Consider the following 11,375-nt stretch of genomic DNA (forward strand, 5'->3'; position numbering starts at 1 on the left):
GTGATTGATGACCAGTGACCAGTGACCAGCAGGGGCCCTGTCAGCAGGGCAGCCACGAGCTCATGGGCCCTTCCACCGCCCGGGCGACTGTGCTGGGAAAGCACAAGAGCCCATCCATCACGCCCCATGGGGCAAACCGTGGGAGCCGCCCCCACCATCTCCTGCTGGGCGCCAGTCTCTCCCACCCGGATGTGGCTGCAAGTCTGTCCTGTGTTTTCGTGACCGCGGGATGGAAAGGCAGCCTCCGGGGTCTCCTCTCTCCCAGGCTCCAGGTCCCACTTTACAGGGGAGGAAAGCGAAGAAGCTTGCCCAAGGGGACGAGGACCTAGAGGGAGGACTGGCGCTCAGACTCAGGGTCCATTTCGACTCCCAGGGCCCTGCGCTAGGAGTTACCTGGGACACTTACTATCCCGTGCCTCTGAGCCCGCTTCCCCTGCTGTAAACCGACTCACAGACCCCCCCCCCCAAGACTCTTGCCAGCTCTAGGACCCTTCCCTGGGATACCTTTATGGCCCTTCCAGGGCGAGGCATTCAAGGCTTCACAATTTGTCCCCTCTGCCTCCAGGCTCTGCCCGTTCTCCCTGGCCCCTCCTCCTCCAGGTGAGACCCCCCGCTGCAGGGAGGAAAGTGGGAGCCAGAGGGAGCAGGCTCATGCTGGGGGAGGCAGGACAGGGGCACGTCTGGGCCCGTGCCCAGGTCTCCCCACCCAGGGCTCTGTGCCCAGGCCGGGTGGCAGTCGGCTGGCCTCTCGGCCTTCCCCGATGCCCTCGGTCTGTTGGCTCCTCTCTTACAGCCCGAACCCTCGTTCACGGTCGCGTCACACATGCTGATGGGGCTCGGTGGGAAGCGTGGGAACCTGGGGGTCCACCCCGGTGACTGGGCAGAGCCCCTCCCTTGCCCGGGCCTCAGTTTCCTTCTTCGGCTCTGCCGCCGGGGTCTAGGAGCCTGGGTCCCGTTCTGGTGGCGCCGGCCAGCCCCCCTCGCCCGTCCCGCCGGCGCTCCGGCAGCCAGCGGCCCTCCCCTGCACGCTTCCCTGCCTGGAGTTTGATTTATGAGCGGAAATGGAGTATTTTCAGCCCAAGTAAATGGAGGGCTCCCGGCTCCAGCCGGTTTTGCGCCTCCTCCTGCGGTCGCCATTTACCGCGTCCTCCTCCGCCCACTTTGAGGGCGGCTTCGGGGTTCGGGGACTTCCCAGCGGCCTGTTTGCTCTGCCCGAGCCTGGGGGAGGCTGCGCTGGGCAGCGAGGGGCCTGGCGGGCGGCGCGAAGGAAGTGCCGCCCCAGGCCCCATGGGAAAGTCTGGCGGAATCAGGCAGAACCGGACCTCGGAAGGACGCGGGCCCTGGAGGCTGGAGCCCCGGAGGAACCTGGGAGGCGGCGGAATTAATGCGGCAAATGCCTGCGGGAGGATTCGCACGCAAGGCTTCCGGAGCCCCAAACCGGGGTTCTAATCCCACCTTCCTCAGTAATTAACAGTGCGATGTCCACAGACAGAGACAGAGACAGGGAGAGACAGATACACACACAGAGAGAGACAGAGAGACAGAGACAGGGAGAAAGGGAGAGACAGAGACAGAGAGAGACACACACACAGAGAGACAAAGAGACAGAGACAGAGACACACACACAGAGACAGAGAGACACAGAGAGAGATACAGAGAGACACAGAGAGAGAGAGACAGAGATGGAGAGACACAGACACAGACACACAGAGAGACAGGGAGAGAAACAGAGACAGAGAGAGAGAGAGAGAAAGGGAAAGACAGAGACAGAGAGACAGACACACATAGAGAGAGACAGAGACAGAGAGACACAGAGAGAGAGAGAAAGGGAAAGACAGAGACAGGGAGAGAGACAGAGAGAGAGACAGAGAGAGAGACAGAGAGACAGAGATAGAGAGACACACACACACAGACACACAGAGAGACAGGGAGAGAAACAGAGACAGAGAGAGAGAGAAAGGGAAAGACAGAGACAGAGAGACAGACACACACAGAGAGAGACAGAGACAGAGACAGAGAGACACAGAGACACAGAGAGACAGAGAGACAGAGAGAGAGAGACAGAGAGACAGAGAGAGACAGAGAGACAGAGACAGAGAGAGAGAGAGAGACAGAGAGACAGGGAGAGAAACAGAGAGAGAGAGAGAGAGAAAGGGAAAGACAGACACAGAGAGACAGACACACACAGAGACAGAGACAGAGACAGAGAGACACAGAGAGAGAGACAGAGAGAGACAGAGAGAGAGAGACAGAGAGACAGAGATAGAGAGACAGAGAGAGACAGAGAGAGACAGAGAGAGAGAGACAGAGAGAGAGACAGAGAGAGAGACAGAGAGACAGAGAGACAGGGAGAAAAACAGAGACAGAGAGAGAGAGAAAGGGAAAGACAGAGACAGAGAGACAGACACACACAGAGACAGACAGAGACAGAGACAGAGAGACACAGAGAGAGAGACAGAGAGAGAGACAGAGAGAGAGAGAGACAGAGAGACAGAGATAGAGAGACACACACACAGAGACACACAGAGAGACAGGGAGAGAAACAGAGACAGAGAGAGAGAGAGAAAGGGAAAGACAGAGACAGAGAGACAGACACACACAGAGAGAGACAGAGACAGAGACAGAGAGATACAGACACACACACACACACACACACACACACACACACACACACACACACAGAGAGAAGGAAGGAGGGAGGGAAGGAGGGAGAGAGGGAAGTGAGGGACAGAGGAGGACAGCCATGTTGTCCATAGCTCCCAGCTGGTTTCCAATGCCATCTTCCCTCCCAGCTCAGCAAGGCTGTGGATGGATGAGACCAGGGATTGGGGGTCTGATGGGGCAGAACCTTTCAGCAGGCCTGGACACAGCCCGAGGCACCGTCACTTCCTTAGAGGCCGTTTCCAAGCACTAGCTTGTGGCCCTCTCCTCTTCCTGGCCTTTTCCCTGCATTTCAGCCCTGCTCCTCCAGGTTGTGCACCCAAGGCCTTTTCTGTGAGACCCCATCTAGGCTTTCAGCTGGTCAGCAGGGGATACATTTTCTTGCGTCCAGCAGCCCCTGCACCCACCTCCCCTCGGCCTCCTCAGACCTGGAAAGGGTCTCTAGTCCCACCCAGCCCGTCCCATCTGCATCCCTTCCCCCTCTCCCCTCCCATCCTCGCCCAGTCTCGAGGTGAGTGAAAGCAGAGTCAGAAGCCAAAGACTCCGGGCTGTTCCCAGCCCCCTGCATCATCTCTGCATCAGCACCTTCTGACGACATCGCCCCTTTCTCCCCAAGGGCTCACAGCCAGCAGAGACCCCCAGGAAAGGCCCCCTTAGTTTGGTTCCATAACCGCAGCCTCCTCCCCGGGCCCTCGGTGCCAGGATTCCAGGGCCTGCCAATCAGGGAGAGAAGGGGCAGAGACCAAGCGGATGCTGGACATTCAGCCACTCATTCCAGGCCACCATTCCAGGACCCTGCCGCGGACGCTCTCCCACTTGTATTCATGTGACAGCCCCCCCCCTCCTGTCAGACAAAAGTGGCCAACTGGGCCGAAGGTGGGAGGGGAAGCACCTGCCTGATGCCCCAAGACAGGACTCCCTGGTGCTTCCCAGGAGCCCTTGCCACCGGACGGGGGCCGCAGGGTCACCAGCTCACTTCGCCCTGAGCCTGAGAGGACGCGCCCCACTTAGCAGCCCCTGTGACAGCCTGAAGAATAACGGGCTGCCCCCCGCCCCGGCCGCTCCCCGGCCTGCGTTTTGGACTTGTCCACGAGGAGGAGGGAACCTCCGGATGGCCAAACAGTATTTTTTCTGTTCTCCCTTTCACAAACGGAATTCAGTCCTCTCCTGGGGGCGGAGGGGAGGGAGCAGGGTTGGATCCCCCAGTTCCAGCTCAAGGAGAAAAAGCTCAGCCAGTGTAAAAACATCTCCCCGGCTAGTTAGTAAATCACTGTTTCTCTGTCCTTTCTCTCAAAATAAAGTCTCCCTATTATTTCCAGGGCAGGACGCGGCTTCCAGGCAACTCAGCTACTAATGAATGAAAATGGGCCTAGGCCCCGACCAATCCCTCATCAGGGGCTTTGAAAGCAGAGAGACAAAGGGCCAGGGACTTATCCCCCTCGCCCCTCCCACCAGCCCCGGCAGGGGGCTTCCACGGGGGGGGGGGGGATGCCCCAATCAGCTGGGGGCATTCTTTGGGCAGGATAGGAACTTGTTCCTGGGGTCCCCCTCCCCATGGGGGTTCCTTACAGCGGACTCGGGCACAGAGCAAACTTTGAAGTGGGTGAGAGACGGGCCAGAGTGGCAAGAGACGGGCCAGAGTGGCAAGAGAATGGCCCTCCGGGGTCTGCCTTCCCTATTCTGGTCCCACACCTGGGCCCTGGCACTCAGGAGCCCGTGACCAGTCTCCCTACTCCCACTGGCTCTGGGAGCATCCCCCCAGGCTTCCCGGGCTGGTCCCATCTTAAGGATCTTGGCCAACATCGGAAACGATGGCTCTAAACCAGATGGTGACAAGCCCGAGCATCCACGTTCACGTCTGTCTCTGCCGCTTCCTAGCTGAGGGACCCCGGGCTCGCCCTCTCCGGGCTCAGCCGTCTGTTCTCTCTGGCCTCCGCGGCCCCTCCCACAGCCCCCCAGCTCTAGAACGCAGAGGCTTGGGGGGCTCTGGTGGGGCCCAGGGTTCAGCCACGGGGCACAGTGCCACGGCAGACCTTTCATGCTGGGAACAGCCCACGCCCCTTCGTGGCACTCTCAGCCTGTCCTGGGCAGGCCGTTCCCAGAAGCCTGAAAAGGCCTTATTCATGGCGAGTTCCCGGGGAGGTCCAGGGGCCACGGACGGCGCTGAGAGGGGGGCCCACACCTGGGCCGGCCTGGAAGCCGAGGGCGGCAGCATAAAGAGAGTCTGTTCTTGGAAGGGACCCAGAGGCAGGGCTGGAAGGAGGGGCCTCCGCTCAGTGGCCCGGGTGCCCCAGATGGTCAGTACTTAAGGTCAGCGAGAGGCGAGGAGGAAAGCCCAGGATCTGCCCCAGTGGAATGGGAAGGGCCTGGAATCGGGAGAGCCCAGCTCCGAGCGGGAAGGTCTCCCAGGAAGGAAGGATCCGATAGCCAGGAGGCTGAGGGGCAGCGGCTCCCCGGGGCCAGCCAGAGAAGGCGGCAAGGCCGGGTGCTGGCGCTCTGTGGGCCCACCCTGCCTCCGGGAGGTGGGGAGAGCGCGGGCCGGGCCTGCTCCCATAGGGTAACTGGGCTGACTTCCTCCGAGTGTGAGCGTGGGGCGCTGGGGACCGCAGGGGCAACCTCTATTTGTTCCAACAAGAGAGATCTACTCCCGCGGGGCCCTGGCTGAGCGGCCTTGGGCCCCCCACTGTCCTCTCGCTGGGCAGCCATGAGCCCCTACTGAGATCCTGGATGGAAAGCCTTCTTCAAAGAGCCGCGTTTTGGGTACCTAGAGGTTCTCCAGAACCCCGTCCAAACCAGCTCTCCCGGCACCCCGTCTGAGAGGAGATGGAACATCCTGAGCCCCTTAGGATTCTGAGCTCCAGCAGCGGGGCATCAGTGGCAGAGGGTCGCGGGCAGAAGAGCCAGTCCCGGGCTGGAGCCGGGGGTACACATGAAGCTTCGGACAGAATATTTCAGAGCACGAGAACTTCCTCCCAGAAGCTCTGAGGTCCCCGCTCTGGGGAGACAACTCGAATGCAGTAAAGAGAATTGGGGGATGACCCAGATTCAATCCTGTCTTTTGGCAGCAGAGGAAACCAAGGTCCAGAGAGAGGAGGCGGCTTCCTTCCTTAAGCCCGACAGTGGGCTGGGGTGGAACCCCTGACACCTCCCTGCGACTCCAGAGCTTTGTACCTCATGCCCGGCTGAGTGGGAGGCCCACCAAGGAGCTGCCCTCCCTGAGCTGACCTTCCCCATTACGCAGACCAGGAGAGTCACTCAGGCCGGAGCTTCCTCCCCTTCACACCCCTGCCCAGCCCCCAGGGCTCAGCGAGCTGCTTCTTCCTCCTGGAAGCCTTCCCTGACCAGCTAAGCCAGGGTTCAAATCTGACTGCAGACACTTGTGTGACCTTGAACATGTCTCAGTTTCCTCTTCTGTAGAATGGGTGGGGTGGGGGGGTGGACCACAGCTCAGCCTTTGCAGTCCTTTCTACCTCAGGATTTAGGATTCTGTGTGGTGAGACATGGAGACTTAACCCTCATTTCTCCCTCCCTTGAACACTTTTCCTGTTGCCATCAATCATTCTTTTTTTGTTCTTAAACAGAAGAAAACTATTCTCAAAGACGTTGGGGATGGTGGGAGGGAACGGCCATTTTCCCCTGGCCTCTGAGATCAGCAGAACCTTGGACCAGGAGGCCCCGGGGCCAGCTGCTCTCGGAACCGGAACCACCGGAGATGGAGCCTTCGGGACTGAACGGCCGTGCTCAAGGCTCCGAAATTGGAACCCACCATTAGCAGGGAAGAGACGTTTCTGGGTAATGGGATCTTGGTGTTTTTCTCCCTTGCCCACAGGAAGCTCCAGAGAGTCTTAACTTTGAAAAAATAATAATCTGGGATTTCCACTGGCAGGACCATGGGCTTTACATCCCCCCGGGGCTGGGGCAGGAGGGGCCTAAGGTTCCCACCTCCACAGTTCTGGCTTAGAGGGTGTGGGAGGGAGGGGGAAGGTGGAGGCAGGCTGGTGGTCATGGAGGACCACGCTGACTCACCACTAACGGAGGCTACTCTGGAGGAGGAGGAGGAGGAGCACAGGCTGTGGAGCTCAAAGGCCTGGGTCCCAGCTCAGGGGCCAGTGATGGTGGATCTTGGACCAGTTTTTTGGACCTCGGGGGCTACAGGCTTCTAAGTTCTAGGACACGTGGCCTATTCCACTGGCACTAACAAATGTGGATTATATGGCAAGTCCTGAGGATCAGAACACAAGGGAAGCCAATCCTGCCCTCAAGGAGGAAAGACAAAAGCTACATATATTGGATCAGGGCAGAGGGAAAAGGTTTACAGAAAACCCACCACCCAGGACTGAGATGGGAGCCCATGGGAAAGTTCTAGTGATGGGGCAGAGCTTCCAGCGATTAGGGAGCCGGGGTCCCAGTCCCTCCCCCTGCCCTAGATCCCTGCGTCCTAATCTGGAGGCCGGGCTGTTAGAAGCAGACCAAGAAGCTCCAGAATTTCCAGGATAGCCAGTCCCTTAGTCCTTAACACAGGAAAGGGCCATGTGCAGTCTGCTGGTATGAGAGCGGTTCTCAAGTATTTGAAGGGTCTGCATATGGAAGAGGGAAGTCCATGGCCTGCTGAGTCCCAGAGGACTCAATTAAGAGCAGTGGGAGGAAGTCCGTAAGAGCGACTTCCTTCCACAAAAGCTGTCCCAGAAAGGAGCAGGCTGGCCCAAGAGCTGGTGGGCCTCCCTCCTTGGAAGCCCTCCTGACCCACAGTGGACATTTCTCTCTTGTATAGGTTGGACTGGACGGACACTTTAGGCCCTTCTAATTTCCAAATTCTGCCAAAAGGAGAAAGAAGAAAATAAAACCTTCTCTGCCCTGAAGGCAGCTGGAACCCTCTGAGCTGAAGGTGGAGAGGAGGAGGGAAGGGACAGCAAAGGCCAGAAGAGGGAATCCAAGAAACCTGTCAAGGTGAAGATTCTATAATGGGAAGGAAAGTGTGGCTTGATTCCTATTTTCTTAGTATGAATCTTTATTTGAAGATAGCAAAGGACCTAATACATTTAGGTATCTTGACAGTGTATATTTGGAATACACCGGCAAGGCAAAATAGAGTTTTCAGAGAAAATTACTTTGAATAATTAAAAACAAAACAAAAACTTCATCTCCCCCCCAAAAAACAAAACAAAACCAAATCCTAGAGATGTATTTAACATCAAAAGGAACACATATCATATGAGAGTGTTTAAAGAATTTCTGAATTTAAAAGTCTCTTGCTCTAGAAGAAATCATGCTACTTGGTATAGGTGAATGAATGCTAAATAAATTGCAGGCAAATCAGTTTCAACGACTTCATTTGCAAGTGATACCAAAAGAAAAAGAATTGTTCCCATGTCTGAAGATCAGAGGAAAAATTAAATTTTCTCTTAATTCATTGCAGATGAATGAAGAAACAGATGCAGTTAAAGATGTTCGTTTAATCAAATATTTATACTATGTTAAAACTGATGTTGAGGTAGTTTTATCACTCTGCAAAGTGTTTAATGCCTAGGCCACATGAAGAGAAAATTTCAATATAATTAGTGCATTTAAAATTTTTTTTTAACATTTTGAAGTTTTGAGTTCTAAATTCTTTGCCTCCTGCCCTTCCTCCCTGAGACAGTATGCAAGCAGGTTACACACGGACAATTATGTAAAACACATAATAAATTAAAAAATATTTTGGATGTATTTAAAATTAAAATTTAATTTAAATATTTTTTAAAAAACTGCCTTGCAAATGAAATAGAAAAAAATGTAAAGATCTACTTATAATTCTATTGCCCAGTCCACAAAAGTACTTGTCATTTTACTGTAAAAATCTCTCTCTATATACTTCAACAATACTATATGATGATCAATTCTGATGGACCTGGCCATCTTCAGCAATGAGAGGAACCAAATCAGTTCCAATGGAGCAGGAATGAACTGAACCAGCTACACCCAGGGAAAGAACTCTGGGAGATGACTAAGAACCATTGCATAGAATTCCCAGTCCCTATATTTTTGCCCACCTGCATTTTTTATTTCCTTCACAGGATAATTGTGCACTATTTCAAAGTCTAATTCTTTTTGTGCAGCAAAATAACTGTTTGGACGTGTATGCTTATATTGTATTTAATTTATACTTTAACATATTTAACGTGTATTGGTCAACCTGCCATGGGGGGAGGGGATGGAGGGAAGGAGGGGAAAAATTGGAACAAAAGGTTTGGCAACTGTCAATGCTGTAAAATTATCCATGCATACAACTTGTAAATAAAAAGCTATTAAAAATAATTTTAAAAAGATCTAGCTATTTTTATGGATTAAAAAATTATCATAGCTAAATATTATAGTTAGTATTTAAGCAAACAAGAACAATTAAAACTTGTTTGTGATAATATATTAAAACACATATTTGAACTTAATATTTTTTTTTAGTTCCAAGTGAATAAAAAATTCTCTGATCTGTTTTTTAAAAAAAGCCACACAAATCTCCCTCTTCGGAACATCTTTAGTGAAAGCTGTTTTCTGCTGCAGTTGTTCTAAAGACAAAATCTCATCAGTAGCTGAAAAAGAACAAGAGTTCTTTCCTCAGTGAGACCAGTTTTGAGAAACTGCACAAAAAAGCCAGCCTGTTCATCACATCTCTGATGTTATTGGGATTATTTGTGTCATTTTTAAATTTAAAAAGGATTTCCAGGAGAAACTGTGTGTTTTGTTGAATGGATCTGTATCGTTGTGAAACTGGAACCACTTTCTGAATAGATTTGAGGTTTTTATGTGGACTGGTGTGGGGATGGGGTGCAACAAGTTGTAAAAAATAAATGGGAACGTTATCACTTAAAGCTGGGAAAGGCAAGGCCACTGAGGATCTTCTGCAGACCTGGAGCTTTTTATGGGTTTGTTTGTTTGCTGGCATCAGGTGTGGAGAAAGAAGAAGTAAGACTCTCATTTACTAGCTTGGGTGATCTTGGAAACATCATTCTCTTTCTGTTTCTGAGTTTTCTTAGCTGTAAAATGGGTACGGTGGTAGCCGCTGCCCTGCCTCCATCCAGGGAGGTGACACAGGTAAAGTTCGTTTGGTAAACCAGGCAGGAGAGTGATTGTTATTCCAGCTCGGGCAGTTCAGAGCCCCAGGCTGTGACCACAAGCAGTCACCGCCTCGGGGAAGGTGGCCGGGGGCACTCACCCAGACTCCCAGGCCCAAAGAACAAAGAGCAGGGGCTCGGTCTCTCTCTTCCTTTCTCGGCCCTTCCCGGGCCCTTTTCTTTCATTTCCCTTTGTCGTTTGTTCCTCGCTCCTTCCACTGTTCTTCCCTGCTCCCTTTTTCTTTCTCTTCACGCTCTCACTCCTCTTTTTCTGTCTTTTCCACTTTGTCTGTTTTCAGTGTCTTTTCTCTCCTCCCTTCTCAGGTCTCCCCGCCTCCTTTCCTTCCTCTCTCCTTCCCTTTCCTCTCTTCCTACCTCAGCGGGTTGTTGGGAAGGGCAAACTGAGCAGTATTTGTAAAGCACTTAGCCCAGCATCCGGCACATTGTAGGTGCCGTAATATAAAGCCTTATTCTCTTCCCTCCCCTTCCCTCTTTCCTCTTCTTCAGCTTGCTTCCTGTTCCTTCTTTCTCCCCTTGTACTCCTTCCTTTTATCTGCCTCTCTGGGGCTTGTTCGGTTCCATTTCTTCCGTTCCTCCTGTTTCTCTCTCCTTGTTTGTCTTCTTGCCCTTTCCCTTCTCCCCCTCTCTGATGTTCTCTCCCACTCTGTGGTCTCATCTTCCCCTTTCCTCCCTCCTCCCAGTCCTTCTCTCCTGTCCCCAGAGCGCCGCAGGCACAACGAGCTGGTCTCTGCTTCCTGAGGCAGAGCTGGGCGCCGAGTCTGAGCTCCTGGTCCTGACCAGTCTGGTTTGTTAAAAGCGCATCAGGTGTGTTTCTGAGGCAGACACACACACACACACACACACACACACGCACACACACACACACACACGCACACACACACGCACACGCACACACACACACACACGCGCGCACACACACGCACACACACACACACACGCACAGACACGCACACACACACGCACACACACACAACACACACACACACACACACGCACAGACACGCACACACACACGCACACACACGCACACACCCTGGGAAGCGTCTCCTTGCAGCCCCCTGCCCCGAGGCTGCCGGCCGGCTCTGGGACTCCCACGGCTCCTGGCTGTGGGTCATCCCGCAGAGGGCAGTGCAGGACTGCGTGCTCACAGGAGGCTGCGCCTGCCTCTGGGTCTAGCCCGCTGCCAGCTCTCCCTCCTCCCCCATTGTGGCCCGTTGCTCTCTGCGTCCCCTTCCCTCCTCCCACCAGGCCGCGGTCCTCCTTCCCCCCCATCCCCTTTGTTCTGATGCTCACTGGCTCCCCGCCATCTCCGGGACTCCGGACCATGTGGCCCAGGACGCCGCACAAGCTTGGGTGCTACGGCAGGTTCCCGGGATCATCCCTTGGCACTGGAAGGCCGCCAGCCTTGGAGTCCTTGCTGTGCTCTAGGAGCCAGCCTAAGAGCCCCCGTTCCCCCAAACCCAGCCCTGTGCCTTGTCGCCCATCCCACAGGTCCCCCCCCCCCCAAGCCCCTCCATCTCCCGGCTCCGGCCGCCGCCTCGGCCCGTTCGCCTCGCCAGCTTCCCTTCAGTAAGCTTTCTCTTTTTATCCCTGTTCTGTCGCACC

This window comes from Antechinus flavipes, chromosome 5, assembly GCF_016432865.1.
Source record: "Antechinus flavipes isolate AdamAnt ecotype Samford, QLD, Australia chromosome 5, AdamAnt_v2, whole genome shotgun sequence".
NCBI lineage: Eukaryota > Metazoa > Chordata > Mammalia > Dasyuromorphia > Dasyuridae > Antechinus > Antechinus flavipes.